Here is a 7,863-nt window from a genome sequence, read left to right as displayed (position 1 = left end):
ATGAAATTATCATTTTTATCATAATATTCATTCTCACATTTAGTTCATTAAAAAATTTATTAAAAAATATATTACAAATGAATCATTATTGAATAATCATTTTATAGAGAGTCTAAAGAATAACTATTTCATTTCATTCAATTTTAATTTAAAAATAAAATTGTTTTGGAAAAATTTTAAATACAATTGAAGTGGTGAATTATTCAAAAGTAATAAATGCTTGTTTGTCAGATAATCAGGAGCAAGAGATGGGCAACTTATCAGAATTAACTTTTTTGGGTTAAAATAAATTATTAGAATCAGAAACTGTTTGAAATAAATTTAACCAAACAGTATAAAATAACTTTTTCAAAACTAAAATATATATGTTGGCTCAAAAAACTATTAGAAATGGTTTTAGAAAAATTAAGATTTTTCTTCAACTTTGGTTTAATTTTTAGGTGAGATCTATGTGCCAAAGTTGGAGGGTCTAAGTGGCAACATGTTCTATGTTGCGTTGTGATTCACGTAGTATATTTGGTTGCTCAAAACTATTATCAGGTGAATGGGAAATTGAAACCAAAGTGAGCTCCATGGAAATAGTATATTGGTGAAGTTTCCTTAAAGGTTTGAACTAAAGATTTGTCTCACATTGGTTTGGTGGGCAAACTTTTGTGGGTTTATAAGGTTTGTGATTGCAACTTGGGGAGGGCCCAAGGAGCACCCCAAGTTTGTAAAAGGGAGAGGTTATGGGCAAAATGGGCTAAACCCATTGGACCCAAAAATAAACACCCACACCGCCATCTGGTCAAGCTGGGCTAGACGCGGGTGTGAGGATGGGTTAGGCTTGTCCAGCCCAATACTTATCTTTTTGGGCCAAAAACTATTTGAATTTTATTTTTCCTAAAATTAAAATTCTTACCTTTTTCGGAATTTAAAATTCGAAATTAATTCCAAAATTCTGCTCGATTTTTTCCTCCACCAAACAGGTTTTATCTGTTTGAATTTAAACCGAACAGATTCAGTATCTGTTCAAATTCAAAATCCAAACAAATTCAAACCAAACAGTTTCTTATCTGTCCGAACAGGTACCATACCTGTTGAATTCAAAACTGAAAAGTCACTATTGCACCTATAAATAGACAAGTCCCTCATTTGGTTTTTCACAAAATTTTCATCCTCAATTGTGCTCATGCTCTCTGCATTTTGCTGCATTATTTTCTTGTCAAAAAGAGTGTAAAGTGTGTTCGCTGTGCGAATAGTTTGTAATGCTGCTGCTATTCGTTGTTGATCATTTTATCTTGTGAGATAGACGTTCATAATCTGAAAGTACCGTGGAGAGGACGAATCTGTCTTAAGGATACAATGTTAAATACTAGACTTGATCAAAACTTTGTTCAAGAAATTAATAAGGTAAGTAATCAATTTATTTTCTGTTTTAATTATTTATTTATATCAGATTTAGATTTTGTTTTTGTAACAAAATTAGAATCTGTTTTTGTTTATTTATTTTTATATACTGTTTTGATTTTTCTAATCAAACAGTCTCTCTCCTCTCTTTAATCCATTCTTCGAATACAGTGAAGATTATCCAACAAAACCACACCAAACAATAAAAAATAGATTTTAATTTGTGTTCATGTTTACAAATTAAAAGCTTTATTTATATCTTGACCCCAGTTTTACTTGAATTTGTAGTTTTGGCTTAGTTAAGTGCTACAATTTTTAATTGAAGGGGAGTAAAATAAAATATGCCCTATAAATTTTTCACCAGAAACCAAGTTTAAAAGGACTCAAAAAAATAAATTTTTAATAACTACCAAACGCAACCCAAAAAAAGAACTATCTAAAAAGCTATTTCCAGGCACTGCCTAAAATAGGCTGCAATTTGCAGACAAAACAAGAACCGAAGTTATTCAAGCAAGGCTTGAATACGTAACAAATTTTAAAACAAGTTCAATTATAATTCGTCAATCTAACATCTACTTTTAATGAGTAATGGAGATTAAATTAGGATTGTTTTGAGTATGACTTATAAATTGATTTTTTTACTTATTATGAAAACACATGCAGAAAAGTAGAGAAATGATGTAATCAAAATAAGTTAATAAATTAATAAGTTGCTTATTTAGGCCCCGTTTGGCAAGATAATTGGGACTAATTTAGCCCATTAAACGAGAAAATATGCCAAAAAACTAATAAGACAAAATGTCGTATATAAATCTTAATCATTTCACTTTTTCTCTCATAAAACTATAAAAAAAAAAAGTCAAAAGTTTATCCCAAACGAAACTTTTTACTACAACTCCAATGGTGAGACATTGGAGTGCTATTGCTATAAAATATTATGGAGTTCACTTTTTTCATTTCCAAAAATAAGTTATCGGAGCTGTTAAATTATACTTTTGCTATATCTTCCATCAAATTTGACACCATTTTTACCTATAGTTAAAGCTTCCAGCATGACAATTTTGGGAGGCTAGTGGTCAACCAAGTGGTTCGACCGAGTGAACGACCGGGTGGTCAACTGCTTGGTGAAAGTTTTGCTCAATTTTTCAAAAAACAACAATTTAACCATTGAAATAAATTGATATCCTATGATTATTTTACACTAATTAGTGCTAAATTATAATTTTAACTATTCATTTTAGCTATTAATCATTAAACTTACTTTTTAATCGGACTAAAACAATAAAAAGTCAAACGAAAGAACAAGGCTTATGAGGTTGTCCAAAGAGCTCCTAATTTGATTTTTAAACGGGGAATTACCTTACAGTAGATTCAGAAAAAAAAAAAAAAGATGTTTGAAATGTTTGAAGAAAAAAAAAAAGACGTAAACCACAGTGAGAAATGTTTGAAAATTTCAACAGTATTGACAAATGAAAAATAAATTACGAGGACATGACCCTCAACTCTCAAAACTGTCTCATCTGACAATCAGAAGTTATTGGTTGGTTTTGAGGCATTGCCTCACACCATTCATTGAAGGATAAGTGTCCCATTATCCCCAAAAAAAGACAAACATGTGATGAATCCTACTAATTCAACCAATCATAACTAAGTTAAAGCACTACATCATCTTGCCGTAGAGCAAAGAATAATTTTTCTCTCCCAACACACTGACACACATCACACACATTACAGTTTCCCCTCCCTCTCCCTCTCCCTCCCTCTCTCTCTTTCTCCATAGCATAGTCCTCTCTCTCTCTCGATCTAGCACATACATCACACACATCACATCACCCACCTCATTTTATAATAGGGAACTACATGCAAGTGGAAAAAAAAAAGAAAAAAAATATCAATATATGAAAAATATAAGATAGCGTTTGGTAGCGTTTTAAAATTATGATTTGAAAATAAAGTTGTATTTTAAATTTGTGAGTTTTAGAATTATGATTTGAATGTGAAAATTTTGTTTCGTTATGAGTTTTGAAATGAGTTGTGAAAAGAGTTTCAAATTGAGTTTGAACTGAATGATGTGACATATAATATTTGATTCAAAAAATTACAACTAATAACTAAACACACAACTCAAAATTCTATTTAAAACTCATACAAAAATTTTAAAAAATTCCAAAAATATTTTTATTTAAAATATAAAAAACAAACAAACAAGCACCGTTTCGGTCAATCGGCCGGACGTCGGGGGAGATGTTCGGGAGATGACCGGATACACGAGTTTTCGAACCCAAGTGTGGAAATAATTTTTGAAAACTAAAACCAAACGTAACATTCAAATCAGTGGGCGAAAAATTGATTTGAGAGCCCTCACAAAACACAGCCTAAATGTATTTATGATGGTATGCAAATGAAAGGTTATAATGGTGCAAGTGTCATGCACCCGAAATAGGATCTTCTCCAGCCATAGTTCCCTCCAACAATGTCCTGCACTTTGTACCAGATGAAGACACGTGGTGAAGAGTTGATCTAATGGACTGAAATGAGCCACAAAGTGCAGATGGTGAGAACATATTGAAACGGTACCGTTTTCCAAAAAACAACATCGTTTTGACTATGACCAACAGAGTGCAATTTTTTTCTTTTTTTTCTTTTTCTTTTACTTGGGCAAACAACAATGACGTTCCATCTCTCTTTCAATTTCAGTCCAAAAAAATTAAAAAAAAAATGGGACCAAGAATACCCTAGAATAGAATAAGATCAATACATTATCAACTTGGAAAATAGTCGGCGTGCATAAAGCAGGAGCAGCACCGACAACCGCCGGTGTGCATAGACCAGCAGTAGCATCGAAGGAAAGAAAACATCAGCAGCAACACAAGCAAAAAGAACGTTCACACCGACGGAAGGGACACTCCATTGTGGTACATTATCAACTCTCTCTCTATATATATCCTTGGAAGAGATGTTGTGTTGATTTTCTTGAAGGTGTTGTGTTTATTTACATTATCAACTCTCTCTCTCTCTCTCTCTATATATATGTATATATACTATTGTTTATTTTGAAACAAAATTAACTCCTTTCTCTCTATATATATTTTTTGGTAATGCTATGGCAATGCTTTTATCAAGATTGCTTGAGTTGTGGGTAATGCTTTGTTTTCTATATATGTTTGATGAAAATGTTTGATGCTCTGTTTTCTATATATCCCACAACTCAAGCAAGTCATTCTATGGTAATGATTTTTATCCAATTACATTATAAAAATGTTTTATGCACTGTTTTTATTTATTTATTTATTTCATTTGGTGCTCTGTTTGTGTTTTTGTTGTTGTTTATTCTTATACAAAATTAACTCTTCTCTCTCTCTCTCTCTCTCTCTATATATATATATATATGTACTATTGTTTATTTTGAAACAAAATTAACTCCTTTCTCTATATATATTTTTTGATTCCTGTATCAAGTTTACTGATTTTTTTTTTTTTTATTGTTTTTGATTCCTATATCAAAGTAATGCTTTTTATCCAATTACATTATAAAAATGTTTTATTACATTTACAAAAATGTTTTAGTGGATTGCAAGCAAGGATCGAAGTTGCAGGGCTAGAAGTAGTAGAGAAGTATTGTGCAAAGCTGAGTGGTTGGTGTTTTCTTTGGTTGTTTCCTTGTTTATGAATCTACTAGCTTGGTGGGCAAAAATATAAACCTTTGAATGACAAAATGTGAACTTTCTATTTATTTTGAAAGCACTGTAATGGAGATTAACAGAATGTAATGGTAGTGCACCATTCAACATTGTAATCACATTGGTGAATTTATTTTGATGAATGAACAAAAGATTTATTTTGTATCATGACTTTAGGGCACCAATTATATATATATATATATATATGTATGTATGAATATGTGTGTGTGTTAGTTTTTTTTTTCTTTAAATGTATTTTGAGAAACATGCCCTTCAACATTGATGCAGTAGCAGCTGGACGCAAATTGAATTGGTGTCACTGCCTAATTCTTACCAAGAATAAAATGATTTTGTTTCAGATTGCATTGGAGTTACAAGATAATTTCTCTTATAAAAGACAAGATAAAACATAGTCAACCCTTGGACCTGCAATGCATATAACAATTGCTAATAAGTAAATAAAAGTTGCAGGGGTAGATGTCAAATAGCATATCAACCAACAAATTAGCAATTAACATAGAAGATGCTGAGCCTTGAACTCTAGGAAATCCATAAAGCAATGGAAAAATCTACAAACCAACTTCACTTTAGACCATTGCAACTTCTCCAAACTTCCAATAAATTTGGCTGGACAAAAGTTCAAAAAAACAAAGTTCACTTTTCTCCAAATAAATGTTTACCATCACCAACGAACTTTCCAATAACCGTACGGGGATAGCTTTGACATCAATTAAACAAAGTTCAAAAACTAAAGGTTCACCAACAACAAAGTTCAAAAACAAAAGATCACAGCATCAATAGTTGGTCATCAACAACAATCTTTCACTTGTCTCCAAGATGTTTTGAATTTGAAGGATTTGAAGGTGTATGGGTGTTTTGACCAATGTTTAGATTGTCAACCTTTGAAAGAGGAAAAAAAAAATAGAACGAGTTAAAAATATATAAATCAAGAATATCCATCATAATTCATATTATATACCAGACTACAATTTGTGATATTTGAGCATTGTGATTGGTAAAGCAAATTAGTTCCTTGAAGTAAGGCTTGGAAGCTAGTGAATTGAGGCTCTCCATTCCATAACCAAGGCATTGAATTGGGTACTTGACCATATGGTGTCACTACATGTGAGAGCATGATTGGAGGTACTTGTACATCCTAAAAAAAGAGAATTTATTTGAAATGAACTTAAATAAAGTAAATAATGTGAAGAAAAGAGCAAAAAATTAAGTAATAACTACTTTCCTTTTGTTTCTTGTTGTGGCCAAAATTAATTAAAAAATTAAATAATACCTCAACAGATGTTCTTTCCTTTCTTGATGTTTCCAATGGCTTTTCCAAAGTACTTTTAATCTGTCGCCTTCCATGGTGGGAGTCAATCTTTTTCTTCAGCCCCTTCACTTGAATGAAATTTTTGCTGCCCTCATTCATAAACATTTCAGAGCTGTCATCATTCATATCAAGTGTTTCATCAATAACATGTAACTGTAACTTGCTTTCAACAAGTTGAAGCAAATTTTTCCCCTGCTCAATGGACAATTCATAGGTTTCTTCCAATTCGGAGGCCCTACATGATATCTTTTTGAAAAAGGAGCTTAATGTCTTATGTTTTCTACTTTGTTCCAACTTAGGGTCATGTAACGCCCTCAAAATAAGACAAGCATTTACATATAAACTAACCACATTCTTTTATTTCATTGAGTTTCATTACATAAGTATTACATGTTAACATCAAAACAAAATGCCCTACGGGCTTACAGCTTTCCAAGTTAACACTTGGTTTCAACAAAAGAGTACTAACTCGTTTACACATTAAGCCCTTGGCTTGAAATTACATGTAATACATCAAAAGTAAAACGACAAAACTATGCCCGCCACTAGCCTCCCAGCTATGTCCTTGGAGGTGGCATGCTTCCTGCACCTGAAAATGATATTCCCATATAGGGTGAGCCACAACCAGTAGAAATTCACTAAATCAACCATGGACAATGACTAAAACATTAGCAATTGATAGTTGGTCAACACTGATACAATCACATAAATTACATATTTATGTCAACGACTTACAAGTCCCAATTACTTTTCATTTTCCCTTTTTCAACAGATAAGCATGCTAGCTCTATCATCATTTCCACAGATATGTATAAAAACTATATCTCACGTTCAGATAAGCATAAAAGCTATACCCACATTCTCAACAGATATGTATATCAACAATATCCACAGATAAGCATACAAGCTGTATCCACACTCTACAACAGATATGTATATCAGCAATATCCACAGATAAGCATACAAGCTGTATCCACACTTCACAAAGATAAGCATATGAGCTCTATCTTCACTTCTCTAGACAAGCATATGAGCTCTGTCTACGGAGTTCATCCCCTATCTCCTCCCAATACCTATCCGGTTTAGAGGTACATCCCCTATCTTCCCCTAAACCGCGGAGTACATCCCCTATCTCCTCCTCTACACATAACGTATATAAACACATTGGTTCTATATACAATCACACAATACACACAATTAATGTATACTATCAACCGTCAAGTTCCATGACACATTCCATTGATTAGTTTCCGTTTACCTAATCATCATGCATTGTCTACAACAATCTCGACTATCCTCCACCGATAGCCCAAAGCAGTTATTTCTAAAACAGAAAATAAATGCACAAATGGATATTCAATCAACATTTCATTTCCTCATTTCTCACCAATTAATTATCCCAATTAATTAAACAATGTAATTAGGCCATTTTCCATAATTACCATTTCAACCCTTAGGTCCCAT

This window comes from Camellia sinensis, chromosome 12, assembly GCF_055761805.1.
Source record: "Camellia sinensis isolate YWXY chromosome 12, ASM5576180v1, whole genome shotgun sequence".
NCBI lineage: Eukaryota > Viridiplantae > Streptophyta > Magnoliopsida > Ericales > Theaceae > Camellia > Camellia sinensis.
The sequence above is the reverse complement of the archived record's forward strand: the minus strand, read 5'-3'. Positions refer to the sequence as shown.